General features: G+C 39.5%; 1 protein-coding gene across 8 annotated transcripts in view; it reads left to right on the top strand.

Moving 5' to 3' along the window:
- The window catches only part of Opcml (opioid binding protein/cell adhesion molecule like), a 1,123,264-nt gene that overhangs the window by 797,295 nt on the left and 306,611 nt on the right, over positions 1-19,358 (top strand). The gene's annotated exons all lie outside the window — the stretch shown is intronic.

Below are 19,358 nucleotides of genomic sequence, written 5' to 3'. Positions count from 1 at the left end.
ACAGGAAAGGTTAGAAATAGTAGCTAATATGCACATTTTGTGTACCAGTGGAAGAGCCTGTGTACCATCCCGAATCTGTTTGGCTACAAGTCTTTACGCTCCTTTCGCCTAATATGTGCAGTTAAATAAGAAGAAATCAGATGAATGTTCTCAAAATATTATTGAGAAGTTTGGCTTTCTGATATAATTATCATAAATAAATGTGTATTTTAAAGTTATTGTGGTCCTTCTTTATATAAAGGTAAAGGCAGGCTGTGTTGAATGCCTTTAAGTACAAGTGATGGTTATCTAATAACCTGGCTCTTTTTTCTGTTGTTTTTTTCAGTAGACATTTCATGTGGGTACATGTTCAGGCTCTTTCTTTGGTTTAGAATGCTCCATTCTCTGTGAATTAGTGGAGAGAGCCTCGGAACATAATTTCTGCAGTCATACTGGTTTGTTTCAATCATTGTTCCCTTGATGTGATTTTTGAGTCATAGGATATCCAGGGTATGCATGGAAATTTTGCACAACTGGGAAGTGAACACAGTGCAGTGTGACTCTTCAGTAACATTCAAGTGGCAGTGTGAAATTCTTCACCATTCCCTACAAGAGGAAGCCTTGGTGATCCCAACCCTGTGGAGATTTGGGGTTTGGCCTCCTCTTATCAAGCTTGTCCAGCCCCATGCAGGCCTAAGAGCAGACTTAACCATCTCCCTCTTGCTGTTAACAACTCCAGACAAATAACTGAGGGACAGACAGAGAGCCACACAAGTGGCAAGGATATTCAGTGAGAGGTGGCATTCCAATAGACAAGTGAATCCTTCTGGAAGACACTGTGCTCCTCTGTGTGGGCCTATCAGGTAAGAATACACCTTTGACCTTCACACTTGTCCAGTGCTGTCATATCTGTTGCTTTCTCCCCATTCCTGACCCAGGAGAGGGCTGGCTCCTCAGAGTAGCTTATATTTTTATCTATAGAGCACCCCACCTTTTTCAGAAACAAGCAACCATTTGAGATGAGCATATTCTTTAAAACTGGAAGAGGTTTCTTTACCTGAATGCTTTCCTCTAAAAATAAGCTTCATAAAATGCATGTGATGCAAGTTTAGATACTCACATCAGAAAGATTAAAGAGGACACACACTCTGTTTGCCCCAGTACATGAACACCTCCAACATCAAAATAAAGAACCACACAACGTAAGCTTTTCAGTCATTGATCTCTCTGTCTCCCTGTCTCTGTCTTCTCCCTTTCTCCCTGCCTTCCTTTCACCCTATAAAAGTGCTGGGAGCCCAGGCTATTTTGTCATCTCTGTGTCCTTATTGCCCTTTCAGTCTTTCTTGACTGCAGTCCAGTTTCCCCTCCACCACTGGCTGAGATATTGAAGTCCCCAGGCTGTCTCTCACACTGTTTTGTGCCTCCATCCATTCTACCACTAGGCGTATCTTTCTAACATGCAAACTTGACCTCAATGCCTCTCTCTTTGAAGTTCTGTTTGGGGCACCTAGGTCCCAAGATGAGTTTGTAGGCCTTCTTGTGGCACTCAGGTCCTATTCCCTTCCTAAAAAATGACCTCTGCTGCTGGGTACTTGTCACACATGCTCCACCCTGCCACCCTGAGCCCTTACATCTACCACACCCTTAGCAGGACATTGCTTTATACAAGGCCCAGCATTTGCCCTGTCTGTTGATCCTTTTGTTATCCTGGCAAAAAGCTCCATGTGAGGCATCAACTCCTCTTTTCTAGACTTCCCCAACATGAATGTTGCATATATAATGTGAATGTCCCAGTGTGTCCTGCAAGACACAAACTGCGGTAGGCTGTGGCTTCCTGGAGCAGTCTTCCTTTAGCATCTCCAGGACTGTACAAAGGCTCTGCCACATGATGTGAATGAATGAACAAATGAATGAATGAATGAATGACTTAGAAATCAAGCTGTACTTTAGATTTAAGATGACAGTCAATGTAGAAGTGTATCATGAGAAGAAACAGGGACTCTGCATGAGGGGTTGAGACTTTAAATTGAATTTGGAATAATTCCTGGCTAAATTATCTATGAAGATCATTTTAATTAATTTGTCCAGAATTATAAGTCGTAATTTTGCCTCAACTTAAAAAACTATATGTAAAGCTATTAGGCAGGAAGAAATGACAGGCATGTGTTGCATTGTAATTATGAAATAGTCGACATACATTAAGTAATAACACTATTGTGTGACATTTTAAGAAGAATTTTATAAATAGGTCATCATGGACAATGCTGTATCTCTAGCTAATTTTCTTGCCGGCTATCTCAATAATTGGATCCTAGGTCACTCTTTAGCCATAGGAGGAGAGTTGACAATAAAATGGACATTTAGAAACTCTTTGTAATTCCATGCAGAATAAATTCTTGGGTAAATAGTGAGCCAATTAGAGAAATATATATGTGCTGATGAGATTTTTGAAAGCCACACCAGTGAACCCGTGTAGACTTTTAAGTGCCTGGATTCATCAGCAACTTTGAATGGACAGCCCTCTTTTGGGAAAACCAGTTTTTACCTGAAAGTAGCTTCTGCTAGAGATTTTCAAATGAATGTTTGGAGAAAGGAACTTGGAATTTTAAATGAATGGACATTTAACCTTTCCTGGCACTAAGTAAAGATGGTAAAGCAGAGAGAGTCCAGAGGAAGGCTTGCTGGAGTTGCCCCAGCAGGCAGCCTCAGGTCCTTTGGGGCAAGAGTGTGGCCAGATGTAGGGGGCTGGCTGCTGGCTTTGGGGTGTGTGACACCATTGCATATTTTGACCACACATGTGGCTCAGAGCTCAGTCTCCAGTCCTGCCAAGCCCCAGCCTGACTTGAACAATACATCCATGAACTAAATTCGTAAGAGTCTAACAAGCAATACATTTCTTCATTGACTTATTAAGGGTTATTTCCCGTGGCACAGGGATTCCACAGGCACATGTGGCTGCCCCAACTTGGTCCTCCAGCTACAATGGGTTTACCAACATCCAAGTCTAGTGCACTTACACCAAGTCTTGGCAGTAGTCTAGGTGAGAGAGAGGACCATTCCAGGCCTGGTTTGCATGCAGAGGGAGAGCTCATCATTTGTGCAGCCCCTGGTAGAACTTGAACCTAGTTTATTCTTCACCATCTGCTAAAGTTTGATAAGCCTCTCATGATAGCTTTCATTAGAAGACATCTGTTTTTCCAGTATAAAGGGATTTCTGAGAGATCATGACCCCTGCGTTTCTCTCTAGTCCTTTCTACTTCTCCTCAGGGAGGGAGAACTCTTTTCTGGCCCTGGGAACATGTGAGAAAGAATCTACCTGTGTAGAAATCAATCCCTTTTTAGCTCTTCTGCAGATGGCCTGGCCCCAGCACACAGACATTCCAGTCCACCTGCCTGGGGCTGTTACTATTTCCAATATGGGGAAGTAAGAGAAAATCCTATAGCTATGGCCAAATGGTCTTCCTTATGTCAGGAGCCAAGCTAACGCATGACTTCATTCTGTCAGTACCTCACTTACTTCCAGACCTAACAGAGGAAAGTGTTTCTTGTATTCTCCCAGCGCCATGAGAAATGATCAACAAACCAAGTATTCATCAAGGCAGCATCTTCTGGACACATGGAGTGTGACCTCTTTCCCAGGCTCACCAAAAAGAATGCTACTCCTTTGCACTGCACAGAAAGCAAGTGTTATGGAGACCTACATGGCCCTGTCAGCCAGCAAGGCCACACTTCAGTGAGGGACTAGGTCTGATGATGGGGGAAGCCCTTTCTTTCTACAGCACCAAGTCTGCAAAGTCTCCAGTGCCAAGTTTGCAGACCCCAGAAGGCTCTCAGATTTTTCCATGACATCATCTCCCTGAGCCACCTGGCCAGCCAGAGTCAACACAAAGCCAGGGTGCACATTTCCTTCCCAGACCATGCAGGGCATCAGTGTGTCCAGATGATCATTGTTGGGAACATTTGTGAAACTGGGCATTTTACCTCTAGGGAATCATATTCCCTAGCTTTTCACTCTCTTCCCCCCTTTCTGGGGCTGGAGTGGGATCCAGATTAGGGGACACTGAATAATGAGCCTGGAACTTATTTCACAAGCCTGTCTGTGCTCACATAATTCCGTGCTTTTCCTCACATGGTGAGGCCATCGAGATCCAGGATGACCCAGGAGTGCCAACCCACCTGGCTCACCCAGCATCAGAGCTGCAGAGCCACAGAGACACGTGACACAATCATTCAAGGCCTCATGAAGGAGCAGTGTGGAAGGGAAACATGATCCTCATGGGGCTTTACCAGCCATCCTGAGAATGAAGTTGCCAGTGGAGGCTTTGATTCTCCTAGCTCCTGTCAGGCAGATCTGCGGTAAAGCAGTGCATACCTTTAAAAATATACCTAGGCAAGCGGGGGAGGTGGCACACGCCTGTAATTCCAGCACTCAGGAGGCTGAGGCAGGAGGATCACTGTGAGTTCCAGACCAGCCTGGGCTACATAGTGAGTTCCAGGTCAGTCTCAACTACATAGTGAGACCCTGTCTCAAAAACCAAACAAAAAACAAACAAACAAAATACACCCAGCCAAAAGCATGCCTGACAGACAATTTTTTAAGAGCGGTATGTATTGTGATTCCTCTTTCCTTCCTCCCCCTCTCTCTCTCTCTCTCTCTCTCTCTCATCTTTCTTTCTTTCTTTCTTTTGACACAGGGTCTCACTATGTAGTTGAGACTGCCCTGGAACTCACTATATATCCCAGGCTGGTCTTGAACTCACAGCGATCCTCCTGCCTCAGCCTCCCAAGGGCTGGGATTACAGGCATGCTCCACCACTCTGGGCCTTATTTTATCTTTCTAAATATTCATGCTGTACTTAATTTAGAACTCATAACTTTTTTTCTTGAAATATATCCCCAAAATTAAAAAAAACAAAAACAAAAAACAAGAAAACAACAAGTACAGCAAAGCTTCAGATACCATAAGTCCTGGATCTCCCTGTCATGCCAGAGACGAGAACGAACGCTCCTGTCCACTCTGTTCCTTGAGGTAAGGAGGAATCTACTTGTGAGATAACAGAGAGATGGAGCAGCAGCCCTTTCAGGAGCTTGGAAGGAAGTGAGTGAAGGAGTACGTAGCAAATTGTCATGAAATCCTGAGAGGGTCTTCCCTCTGGTTCCTTTGTCTTCTCACACAGGCTGATACCAGGTCTGTGGCCACTTACCTTATGGCTGGAAGGGCTGAGTTCTCCAACATGGTCAAAGTGGAGGGAACCACCTGATTGCCCCTTAGTGCAGTCTGTACGGCCCTATACCTGCTCTTGGTTTCCCTTCAGTCAAGACTCCCAGCTAATTTCCCCCTTGCGTCCTAATGCACAGCTCATTCACTTTGGTTGCTACCTTTCAAAATCCTTAAACTCCTAGAACTCAGATTTTATTTCCTTCATATAGCAGGTGGCAAAATTTATGGTGAAGACTCCACTTGGTCCACTGTCCTTTATCCTTTAAATCATCAAATCTCCTAAGGACTCTTCCTATTTATTTCCTTCTACTTCTAAGATTTTCTGAGTTTATTCATTTTTTCATTTCTTTTGGATAAGGAAGGATTTAAATGAATTTGACTTCTAAATTATACTACTTGTTGATTTTAGAAAATTTGAAAACTATAAGAAGTAGAGAGAAGAAAACAAACATTTACTTATAATAATCCCACCACTTGGAGATAGCCACTATTCAGGCCAGGGATTTAGCCCAGTGGTTCCACTGCCTGCCTCACAGGCACCAGGACCCGAGTTCAATCCCTGGTACCAAAAAAAAAAAAAAAAAAAAAAACCAAAACCCGACAAATTTAATACATTTCCTATCAGTCTTGCTTTATACATGTTTATTTCTTTGGCAGTGTCAGTGTTATTTGCACCCTACTTTATATTCTGTTTTTTTTTTCACTCAATTCTATGCACATTTCTTATGTGACAAAATATGGCTTAAAACCTAACTCTGATGCCTACATAATATTCCATAACAAAGCCATAATTCTTCAACTCATGTGTTTTACAGAATGTAAAACTGCTTTTATTTTTCTATAAAATTACTCATATCATCATTAAACATTAACCTCTATTTTCATCTCTATTATTTCTTTGTAATAAATTCCAAAATATAAGACCATTGGACCAAAACATCCAATTAGACTCAACACATTAGCTTAGATTCAACATATTGCCTTGTTGTCTGTCAACCAAAAATACTATTGCCAATTCCACAGGTCCTTCTTAGCATTGTACAGTGTTACTATTGTTATTTTTAAATTTTTAACTTATTTATTCATCACTTTTTGTTGCTATGATATAATAGGTATCCAAAGTATCCTAATGTTTTAATGCTCAACTTTTTGCCCGAGTGAGGAAGACTGCACATTATTTAGGTGGTTGCTAACCATAAAATTTTGTCTGAAACTCCCTAATGTCTCTATTCATTTTTTTCATTGATATAGTTAAAAAGTATTTATAAAAAAGAAATGTTCTTATCTCATATGTTGGGGGCATTTGAAATGTTGTTTATGTATTAGTCTCTCCCAGTGTTTTCCCAATGTGAAGCCTACTAATAGATGATTCTTCAATTTTAGGTCTACTTGAAAAATTAATTTAAATTTTTGAAATAAAACTGTAGAGTGATGAGTTTTAAAGAAAATAGAAATTACATCTACTTCCAGTATTATAAAATTTGTAAATTTTATTACATTTATATCAAAAAAGAAGAGTAAATATTTTTTTAAACTTCTATTAAATCATATATCCTACACAAATGATTTAAATGAAAGGTTTTATCCATGTATAATCCCTTAGGGCCCACTTTTCCATAGACTTTTAGTTGGCATAAAGGAAGGCCATTACAAATTAGACATATGGGTAGATAAATAGGTGTTGTGTAGGTAGATAACAGATGATAAATAGATATTGGACAGCTGATAGTTAATAGATGATAGATGAGATTATAGATAATAGATATAGCTGGTAGATGATAAAGATATGATAGATGGTAGATATTAGATGAAATTTTAGTTGATACGCTATAATTGGTATGTTAAATGCATTATAGATATTAGATAGATATGGAAAAGATTACAGTTGATATATGATAGACTATAAAGATAATAGAATATTGTTGGTAGTTGATAGCTGCATGATAATAAATATATGATAGGCATAGATTATTCCTGCTGGCAGTATAGGCCACTGAGGCTATGCGCTGCTTCCTAGATAGTGTGAGCCTGTGGGATTTGCAGGCAGTGACACTGGGGGTGAGGGTGTGCCTGCAGTTTGGTCCAGGCCTCTGCTGTCATTACCCACCTGCCAGGGAAGTGCTGGCTATGGTGAGCCCTTGGAGTGGCTTTTCACCTGCTGGGCCCCTTTTCTCTCTTTTGTATATTAGATACTAGAATCTGCCTTCTATGCTGAATCACCTAGAAGATAGATATCTTGAGATTAATTGGCACTGACTTCTCTTCTAAAAAACATAAATTTTTCTGGAAAGTCAGATCTGCATTCTGAAGATGGCTTCTATGAAGAAGTGGGAAGTGTGTCTGCTCAGGCTGCCACCATGAAGAGCCTAGCTGCAGGAGTGTGCTGGTCCATGGGAATGTGCTAAGGCTGGAAGCTGGAAGTCTAAGGTTGGCAGCAGCAGGGTGGGGTTCTGATGACAGTCTTCTACCAGACAGCAGACTGCCAAGCTGTCTTTCTGTCTTCACATAGCAGCGACCAGGGTGTGCCAGCCAGCTCTCAAGTGTGTCTTTATAAAGCGCTAATTCCATCTTGAGGGCTCTGCTCTCATAACCTAGGCACCTCCCAAAGCTACCTCTTAATGCCATCACCTTGGAGGCAGATGCCAGGATGGAAAGTTCAAGCTCAGTCTGAACAACTCAGTTACTTAGGGAGACCCTTTTTCTAAATAAAACATTTCAAAAAGGCTGAGGATGGGGCTAAGTGTGAGGCATTTGTGTATGAACTCTAAAAAGACATGAGCATTCAGTCCTCAACAGGAGGTTAGTAAGGATGTGTAAATTGTTCAAGATTAGTAATGGCAGAGCTGGGGATAGAAAACAAATCTCCTCATTTTCCAAATCCAAGCTCTTGACACTGGCACTGTGAACAACTCACCGGAAGAAATTGTGTATGATTCTCTTCTCCTCCATAGCATTTAATATGAAGTCCAACACATAGTAGATGCTCAGTAAGTATGTGCCGAACACATCAGTGAGGGAGTGTATTAAAATATCTCCTATGCAAAGCCAACCTTCAGTGAGGCTTTTTGTTTGGGGATTCCCAGATCTGGGAGTAGAGGGGAGAGGGATCCAATAAGAGCCAGATTAGTCAGAGTAACCACTCCTTCAAGGGCTGGGGTGACAGATTGCAGCAGGGACTGAAACTGCATCTCTCCCTCCTTCTCTCCCAGGAGGCCTCTTTCCTTTGCACTGGGAGCTGTTTTCTGCTCCATTTCCTCTTGAAGCCCTTAGATCACCCTCGGAGCTCTCTGTTATCTTCCACATCATCCTAGCTGGAATAAAATATAACTGTGTCTGAAAAGTACAGAAATCAAAGCTCCCCTTGGGGATTTTTTCCCATATCACCTGTCGAATTGAAAACCAGTGTGTCCTTGAAAAGATATGTATTTCAGGCTGCAGGGGTGCTAATTTGCAAGGCCCATTACTCAAATAAAACATTTAAAGGAATCTTCGATAAGCCGGTGCTCTCGGCCTGTTTCCACTCCAGCACCAACAGCACCCACTGTAGGTTTCCTGTCATGCTTCAGAGCCCAAAGTCAAGATTTATCAATTGATACTTTGACTTTCATTTTTACACTTTCATTATATCTCTGCATTCTGAGCATTGCTATAGCTCTCTAGCTTTTTTCAGGTTTCTTATTCCTGTGCTTGAAGCTAATGTAGCTTCCAAGCATCTTCCCAGGTGTGAATGCTTCCCCATGACTAGCCCATTATGTACATGAGCTTGAAAACTGTCACTGTCTTAAAGCTGATAACCTTTCAGGAAGTCTGAGGAGTCAGTGCCCTTATTGTTTATTCAACATTATGCATAGCCTTGCAGTGTTTTTAACTCAGAGTTTTAAAAAATTAGATATGTATTCATTGTTTTAAGAATAAGCCAGGTGCAGCAGAACATGTCTTCAATCCCAGCAGTGTGGCGGCTGAGACACGAAGACTGTAAGTTCAAGCCCAGCTTGGGCAACTTAGCCACTTAGACCTTGGTTCTAAATAAAAATTTAAAAGGGGGGCTGAGGATACAGCTCAGTGGGAAGGCCCTGGGTTCATTCCCTACTACTGCCAGGAAAAACAACCAAAATAGAAAAAGAAGAACTATACAGGAGGATAATATTTTGCTGGACATTATTTCAGTGTGCGTTGTATTTTCATTAGGTCCTGTTTATCCCAAAACAAAAAGACAGAGCCTTGCCGAATACTGGGTTTACACAGGAGATATTTTAATTTATTCCCTCACTAATCTGTTCAACACGTACTTACATATTTAATCTGCTATACTATAAATTAAATAATCCTATATAATTCATAATTTTCATAAATATTTCCAGATGTCTGTAAAATTATCTGTCTGGAAATATAAGTTAATTAACTGATTTGCTATCACTGTTTGCTCTGGTGGTTTCCATTGTAATGACTAATTCTTCAGAGTAGTTCTCATATGACACTTTTGCAGGCCGAATAAGAAAAAGGATCATGCTTGTAGTGCTACTTTCTGATGGTGCAATTCTGAGTTAGCAGCTGTGAATGTTTTAGAAACTTGACATCTGTTGCAAATGGCTATGCACAGGTGGGACACACCACACACACACACACACACACACACACACACACACACTCACACTGAGCCCCAAATATTGTTCATATTTGTCACTTAGGGAATTACCCTTGGTCCTGAATGCTAGAAGAAACAGGACCAAATATAGATTTCTGGCCAATTCTGGGTTTTTGGCTGAGCCAATCTGAGTACAAAGTATAAAAATGGAGTCCTCAAAGAACAGAGCTTTATTTTAGTATAGGAGATTTAGAATGGTTATTATTTCTCTATTCTACATTTTCTACAGTGATATAAGATCATTTTCATAATTTTTCATTATTTTTGACAAACATATTGTACCTTAAGTCACAAGAAAGATGACTCCTATTTATAATGATAAAGAATGTTCATCTTGCAAGTTCCCAACTGTGCTTATTGTACATTGGTAAAGATATTCACCTTATTGATAAAGGGGATGGTTTCTTACCAAACCCTTCCTAGAAACTGGAAAGGATAATCATAATTCAGAGCAATCACAGCAAACTATCGCACCTGTAGAATTAGAGACCATTATCTGGGAAACTTTGATGGGTTAATTAATGAACTGGCAAATAAAGCACATGATGAATTACAGAGCACAGTGTCATTATAGTTTTATGATGAAACATCTTGCTCTGGATGACATTACATTTTCAGAATGAAACCGTGGGGAGCACCCTGGAAGACTTGAAGGAATTCCCCAGCCTTTGCAGATAGGAGAGAGAGGTCAAGCAGGGATAAGGGTGCAGGAGAGTGCAAGGCAGAGGGTGAGCTGGCCCATCCTGACCCTGCGGGACAAAGATGAACTTTGTTTGAATCTTGCACACTGTTGCAGGGAGATGGACAACTCTTACACCAGAGAGGAAGAGAGACGTGCTTTAAAGCAATTTGGGCTAGCAGGATTTAAAACTTCATTTTCTACCTTTTTTTTTGTAAACTTCGTGTTATTTCCCCTCTCCTCCCTGGTTGCCAGACTACCCAGTGCCAGAGCTTGGCATCAAAACTGGAAGCCCTGCAAGAAGTAGAAGCTGAAATTGCTTTTTGGTGGGTCCGATTTCATGCTGAGCAGGAAGCAGCAGCTCAGAGATGAATTGGAAGGCTACGCTTGTCAGTGAATGAAATGTGATGAACCTCCGAGTTTTATTGACATGCAGCAGCGAGGCTGGCAGTAGCAGCCAGCACAGCGTCTTCTTAATCCCGTGTTCTTGGGTGCAAGCCTGACCCGGTACTTTCTGGTAGAAGTGATACATATTTATTAGATGGTGTGGTTTAAAGGAGAGGAAGAATATGCCCAGTGTCAGACACTATTGCAAACAGACCTTTCTTTTATTAAAATAAATACAGATGATTTCACTGTGACAGCTCTGCCTCCAAGGGGAGCTGTTATTAAGTGGTGAGCTTCCCTCTCTGCATAAAGAATGCTAGAGCCCAGCCACTTGTTGGGAAGGAGGGATGTGGGGGAAGGTGGGTGCCTGGGGAACATTTTATGGCTTTGATGAAACCCTTAGCAGTCCTGAGTGCCCCGCAGTTCCACTAATTATATCCATCCTCCCATTTGACTCGACAGAATCAACTGCAAACAACATCCAATCTCATCTTCTGTGGTATATTTCTGGGAGAGATAGCTGTAGGTTCCCAACCCTTGCCTCCTCCACAGGAAGGTTTTACTACCACCCCACTGTGGGATGGGGGCTTAGAAAGGGAGGGACTGTGTAGGTTAGGTCAAGCAGAAACAGTATAATGCTTCCAGGTTCTTGCAAATATGCTATGCCAATTGTGAGAGTCAGAGTAATTGGATTTAAAACAGATTATTATTTTGTTGAATATTTGACCTTTCAACTACTTGTTATGTATGTCATTATTATATACATAGTTTGTGCTATTTGAAGGAAAAGTAAGATCAAAAGAATAGGGAAAAGAAGGAATGATTGCTTTGTCTTGAACACACAGAGAGCAGATATATGGTATACACACATGTATACACACACACACACACACACCCACACCCACCATAATTACATCTCATAGATATGCACTGTGCAGACATATGTTTGTCTGATTGCCCATCCATTTATGTATCTATCTGTGTATGTATGTGTGTATCTATCTCATACATGGGCATACATACACATACATCTGTGCTTACAATCACATGCACATATACATGCACAGAGTGGTAGTATGTAGTTTAATATTTCATACTACAGGAACCTCAGAAGAGTTGATTGCTGACTCTTAGATCTATTGGTCTACAAAAAGAACTCACCTTCTCTGAGCCTAAATGCCCTCAGGGGTCAGTGAACACATCATAACCAGTTCAAGGGCTAGTTGGGAGAATCAAAACCAGATAGTTCATTTTCAGTTGCTATATAAATGTTGTCAAGTTCTTGAAACTTGTCTTGACTTTATGTGGAGGCTCTAATCCCTATTGCTCTCTGTTTTGGCAAGTGTTATCTGTCCATTAACAGTGCTTGTTGGCATTTGTGGGATTTTTTTCTTTTCTGCTTGCCAAGATCACTCTGAGTATTCACCTCACTTCATTGTCCATGGTAACTGAGAATCATATGAGGGTTGGCTAGGAGATAAAGGCTGTAAGGCATAGGGTATGTTTCCTAAAACTCCCCTGTAACTAGGCTACCCCTTTGATGCTGCCTTGTTTGATTCACATGTAGTTTAGTTTGTATTTCTGGGCTTGCAGTGTCGTCCTAAGCAGATGTCTTTCATTCACTTACCTCTCGGTCCTGGCCATTGATTGTGCCCGTTCAGCTTTGAACCTTGCTCCTCATCCTCATTTTCTGTCACCTCCTACATTCTATCACTGCAAATACCACCTTCAGCCAAGCATCTTTCACAATGTATCTCCTGATTCTTCACATAGTTCCTTTCTTGAGACTTTCATTATTTTCATATTTAGCACCAAAACTGACCATTTGGCAACTATAAACAGGTTTGTTTCTTTGTTTTTGTTTTTGTACCCAGGATCAAACTCTGATCCTGTGCTTAACGAAGCAGGTGGCAGAATGACTGAGCTAAATCCCCAGTCCCATATAAATAGTTTTTGAGCTAATGGATTTATCCAAAACAACTCTGAACAACTTTGGGCAGAGTCTCATCTTACATGAAGTATCTCCTTTATAATGCATGCCCTTTAGTAAAATAAGTATTTGACTTATTGATTATCTGAGTAATAACACAACTTCTTCCTTTAGTAAGTTTGTATTCCAGTTAGCAACATAAACCTAAACTACAGCAGTGTCCCACATAAGCATATTTCTCTCCAGGACAAATATATGACAGTGGCTCCACCATGTAAACTAGGGGTGTGGTGGGGTGGTTCATCTAGGTGTGTAAGTAATTCCATGATGTTTACACCATGATTAAATTACTTAATAACATATTTCTCTGAATACGGACCCATTGTTAAGTATTGTGTGACTGTATACATAATATGTTATTTTATATTCTGACTGATTTTATTTTAATTGAGAAAATCAGGTGTTTCTTGTTCTTTGTTTTAAACTCAATTGTAGCCCACGTAATTAAGTTTGACTTTTCTTTTTCTTTTTGATACCAGGGATTAAACTTGGGTCCATGCATTTGCTAGGCAGGTGGTGGAACCTCTGCGCTAAATCCTCCACCCTAAACTTGACATTTAATGCAAGTTCGGCAAAATTACTTGTAGCCAAGTCTTCTCCTGTATAACAAGCTCCACATTGGACACCGGTCACTGTACACTGATGTTGGAGACCTCTTACCACACACACATTGTGCCCAGGGATTACAAATGAGGAACATTTCTGAGATTACTGGTTATATTATGGATATTTAGTAAACATTAAAACCACTTCTTAATTGAGATTATATCATATGGTAATTTATTTAAATGTACCCATGTAGCCCATTAAAGTGAACTTGTGTTTAAAAATGCAGCTTCAGGCAAGATCTGCTGATGAATACTTAAATCAATGGGCAAAACTTTAAGGGCAAATCCTTAAGGAAAAACAGGATATTAGCACAGCCTCTAAGTATCAAGTATCATTCCCCAGTGTTTATTAAGCATTGTGTTAGTTTTAACAGATCGTAAAATCTTTGATACTCTTTGTCTAGAAGGCAAAGTTTTATTCCCCTCCTTTAAAATATAGGCAAGATATAGAGCAGAAAGGGCCAAAAAAATAACTTTATAGGCAAGAAAATTGGCAGGCATCACCTGAAACAAGTGACCAAAGTTGATATCACAAATCAGGTTATGTGGATTTTATGTTTATTTGTTATACTGCAGTAACATATACAACAACTCTCCTGTGTGCTTCCTGTATCTAATCATGAAAAAATGTGAGATACACAGAAATTCTGGAATATTCTACAGAATACCTGGCTGCCTGTCTTTAAAGTTAAAGTCATGAACAACAAAGGAAGACCAAGGTACTATTACAGATTGGGAGAGACTTAGGAAGAGTGCAAAAAATGCAGTGTGGAAAGGAGATGGAGTCCAAGAGATCAGTATAAAAATGAGAAACCTGAATAAAGTCTGTAGTTTATTAGTGCAGAGCCAATGTTAATGTCTTATTTTTGATTGCTTTATGATGGCTTTATAAGATGTTAAGTAAAAGGTGTACAAGAATATCACTGTTGCAATTCTTTCATAAATCTAAAACTACTACAGAATAAAACATTATTTTTTATTTGTTTTTTAAAAGAACATAAAAAGTACCTGCTTGACAGACATCATCTTTTATCACCAACAATGCTGCCTGCTGACCTGCTTCCATTAGACAAGGGAAAGGTGTTCCACAGATGTAGGTTGAGACGCCAGGTTAGCCACTGTGCATTACTGATGAATATCACCACTGGGGCGGGGTTGGAGCACAACTTGTGGGAGCCTTCAGAGGAGGGAAGGAGGGAACGCCAGCTGCTGAGGTTCCCTTTAAATTTATTATGTTCCTACATTTCCTATTTTGAGGAAAGTGAACTTACATGACCTATAAGGCTAAAAATAGGAAACTTGAGTCATGAAACTGACCGATGGCCGTTCCATTTAAATATATCAAAATGAAATGAGGCTTCTTTTTGAAGAAATAATTTGGTTTAAGCATGAAGCCTTTTGGGTCTTCTTTTATATCTGAAGATACCAGTAACTATCTGTATATGTAAAGAAAATGTGTTACTGTTTGAATGTAATTCTTAGAGCTATGTGCAACTGTCCTGAAAAGTTTCCTAGTTTTAATCTGGCCTCCAAATAATGAATCTTCTTTTCTTTCTTGCTTTTTTTTTTTTTTTTTTTTTTTTTTTTTTTTTGGATCCACAACCTTTCATTGAGCAACATCCCCAGCCCTTTTATTTATTTTTGTTTTTTTGAAACAGAGTCTCACTAAGTCTATGTGTTACCCAGGCTAGGCTCAAACATGTTATCCTCCTGTCTCAGCCTCCTAAAGTCCTGGGATTGCAAATGTGTGCCACCACCCATGGAATTTTCAATGTTTCCAGGATAGCAAAACTCATATTTATCTTGACACTTTCTATTGCCATAGTCTGTGTAAAATACTTACTCTTCAATATCACCACTAGGGTAAACAGAATTTATATGAGTTTTATTTAAAAAAATTTTTATATATATTTTGTTTTTTGAGGCAAGGTATCCCTTTGTAGTTCAGGTTGGCCCTCAACTTACTATGTAGTAGGCTGGCCTCAAACTCCTGGCAATCCTCCTACCTCAGCCTCCCGAGTGCTGGGATTACAGGCGTGCACCACCATGCCCAACTTGGTGATTTTTCTATCTATAGTTACTTTTGGAGATTTTTTCAGTTCTTTAGTTAATATAGAAGTCCTTTGATCAAGCCTGAGTATAAAGAAACAGTGATTTTTTTTTTTTACCCCAAACTGCATCCTGAATCAGGGAGATGTGTCTATATGGTAGTGATATTGACATTTGAGAATTTCTTCCTATTATTTATGATCCTGTGTTAAAAGCATACTTCCTTATATTCAGCGATGGCTAACTGATAAAAGAAGCTCCATGTGGGTGGGTGTATGTTAATTCCTCCAGGTAAAATTATTAGCTTCATGCGTGTTAAAAGTATGGGGTTACTGTTTACAAAGGGAGAGTCAGAATGAACTTCTTCAGTCTAGCCGTGAAGTGTAGGTGCCATTTTCCAGTATTTCTTGCCCAAATGCCCATTTGGCTCCTACTTTACCCACTGTAGTAAGAGCACACTATAAAGAATTGTACCTCAAAAAATGTGTGGAATATTGCATCTTGGTAAATCACTATAGTTGATTTCTATCATCTTGGAAATGCTGCCTACATGATCTGATTATTTCTTCTGAATATATTTTATGCTTTTACATGACAGCCCTTTATCCCTTTGAAGACAGCTGTTATATCTGTCCCAAGTCAAGTGTTTTCAGGCTCAACAAATATACTTCTTTCATGAATTGTTTCATGATATGATTACTAGAAATATCCATGTTAAAAAGGAGTCACACAGATCTGATCACAATCTGAGTTATTCTCAGTTAGTGTGCAGTATACTTTTACATATCAAAATTGAAAGATACGTACCTCCTGAGTATATATAATGCAATCTAAAATTGGCTACATTAGTGTAATTGATCTTTTTTTGTGAAATAATTTTTCAAATTGATCAAAGCACTATTCAGTGGTACCTCAGTTCACAAATTTAATTCTTTCCACAATTAAGTTTGTGAACTGAGGTACCATTGTATTTTGAACCCTTTCTTAGCTATAGATCTAAATAATGTGGTATTGTTTCTATACCAGAAGTCCCTGTTGGTGTTCCCTATTTTTGTACTCCTTTTCAGATTGGATCTACTAGGAAAGTGGTATTTGACACAGTGAAATGCAACTAAATCAAGTTGTATGGGGTTGACCTGAAGTGCTTAGCAGAATGCTGGCAGAGACCAGGTGGTTAAGAACAATTAGTTTCTTTCTCCCTCCTCAGTGATTCTGCTTTGAGCAGTAATATCATTCATTCCTTGGTCTCCCACAGTCTTCTGGAGATGATGAAAGGCTGGAGCATATGTTCTTACTGCTGTTGGATTCTGGCATTCCATCGGCTTTGGCTCTGAGGTTTAGTGATACAGTTCCACACATTTCTATGCCTAAGCTCTCTCTCATACCATGCTCCACCTATTCCATTAGCTTTGTCAACTTTCTACAGTAATTTCTATCTTCAACACTCCCCCACCCCCAGATCCTTTTACCTGTGGAAACAGTATCAGACTATTTTATCATCTGGCTATTTCAATTACATTACATTAAAAAAGCATAACATAAGGTTAAAAATGATCACTATATCACTCCAACTTTCTTCCATCCCTAGAAGGTTAATTGAAAGGCGGCCATCTTGGCGACGTTTAGACAAATGAGGATAATTATGTGTTCTCCAGCTCTTTGAGAGGTTAATTGCTTAGATGTACAAAGCCTTGAAGAACAAAGGAGGAATAAATCAGAAACAGAACTATGATCTGATAATGTAATTTGGTATATTCATGTACAACTCAAACAAATAAACCCCTAATTAGATGAACTCTTTCAGTTACATGGACACACTCCGGTAGCAGGGTCAGGTACTCTACATTAACACATTTGGATCAGGGGCTTTTGAGAGGGAGGGGCAGGCTAAACTGTGAAGAGGTAAAGGGTCTGCCAGGGTGTGGTAGGGCAAGAGCTTTCATAATAAACTCTTACTACATTGTGTAAACAAGTCTAAGTAGATTTACATTTTTTATCCTTAATCAGTACTACTCCTCAAGCACAGCTCTTTTTTTCTTCAGGCATCATTTTCAGCATCTAGGTAGAAAACAAGGAAGAAACATGACAAAAACATCTTTAAAGAACAGGGAAAGGGAATCTTTAAAGTTAGGGAAAGTATGCCTGGTGGGGTGGGGGATGGAAATGACAGTCCTGGAACCCTGCTCCTATTCTTCTCTATTAGCTTTCTGTCCACTTCTGTTGTGGGTACAGTAAGACTTGAAATCTCCATCAGTGTCAAAATGACTGACTCTAGCAAATTAGGTTCAATGCATTCAACTTTGTGTTTTTCCTTGTTATCTATGTAATGCATGCTCAAGGTAAAACAAATAGACACTCTAGCTGCATGTAGTTAACTGTCAGCCCTATCTGTTTACTTACCACTTATGTAAAGGAATCTGCACAGTGAGCAGCCCTTGCTCTTCCCATCACATGGCAGCTGCCTGAACATTTACTCTCACTGATGTTAACCTTCCATTTGTAACCATATTTCACTTGATTGCTTTGTCTCTCAGTCAATTGCAAAGGTTTGAAGTCAATAAAGAGCATTTACATTAGAGCTTTATAAATGGTATTTTCTGTAGAATGCCTTTACTTCTCAGTAGCCTCAGTAAAACAGTCTCTCAGCTATTTGAATGGAAATGTACCTACCATCCAGACTGAATAGATATTTTCTCATTTTTCATTAATTGTTCACATTTCTTTCATATTTGACTTTGTTCTATTGAATTGGAATTATTTTTTGTTTGTTTAGAGATTCTAAACATTTTTTTTGTTGTTGTTTCTGCTAAGAAAATAAGTATGTGCATCTCCAACATTTACTTACATGTTACATTTCAGTGCCATAATCAATTTGTTAGGGACATTTTGTCATGCTCACTACTTATAGCTCTGATCTAGATTTGTTGCTTTCTAGGCCTGTGGCACTGCTATTTGTTTCTACTCCTTTTTTTTTTTTATTTCCACCATTGCTTTCACCCTTATTTAACCCTAGGAAATAGTTCTTTACTTTAATCATTATTTGGTTTCAGTATATACTCAATACTTTCTTTGAAAATATATAAGAAAACTAAATTTTCTAGGTATTGCTGTTGACTTTATTTAAATGCACATTTTTAAAAAATGGTCCTTTTTTGCCTATAGCAATTTAGTTTTAGTTCTTTGTGGACCTAGAGTTCAACAGAGCCAGGATCCAGAATAACCCCCATGGATACAGGATCCAGGCCTATTAAAAGATTCAGAAGAAATAGGCCTGAGGATCAGTGGAACAGACTGGAAGACACAAAAACAAATGCAGATGTACTCAGCTACCTCATCTTTGACAAAGGAGCTCACCATCCTCAGTGGAGGAAAGATAGCCTCTTTAATAAATGGTGTTGGAAAAACTGGATCTCAACCTGCCAAAGATTAAAATTAGACCCTTATCTTTTGCCATGCACTAAATTAAAATCCAAATGGATTAAAGATCTAAATATTAAAACAGAAACATTAAACTTGCTGGAAAGTAAGTTAGGCAGAACTCTGGAAGACATTGGTATAGGAAAAGACTTTATGAACAAATCCTCAGTAGCATGGGAACTAGCAGAAAGAATCAACAACTGGGATCTCATATTACTAAAAAGCTTCTGTACTTCAAAAGAAACCATTAGCAGAACTAAGAGACAATCTACAATGTGGGAAAAAATTTTTACCAGCTGTACCTCAGACAAAGGACTATTATCAAGGATATATAAAGAACTCAAAACAATCAGTCCCCCCAAATATAAAGACCCGATTCAAAA

Source organism: Fukomys damarensis, unplaced genomic scaffold, assembly GCF_012274545.1.
Source record: "Fukomys damarensis isolate Sample0158 unplaced genomic scaffold, DMR_v1.0_HiC HiC_scaffold_16, whole genome shotgun sequence".
In the NCBI taxonomy this organism is placed as follows: Eukaryota; Metazoa; Chordata; class Mammalia; order Rodentia; family Bathyergidae; genus Fukomys; species Fukomys damarensis.
The sequence above is the reverse complement of the archived record's forward strand: the minus strand, read 5'-3'. Positions and strand labels throughout refer to the sequence as shown.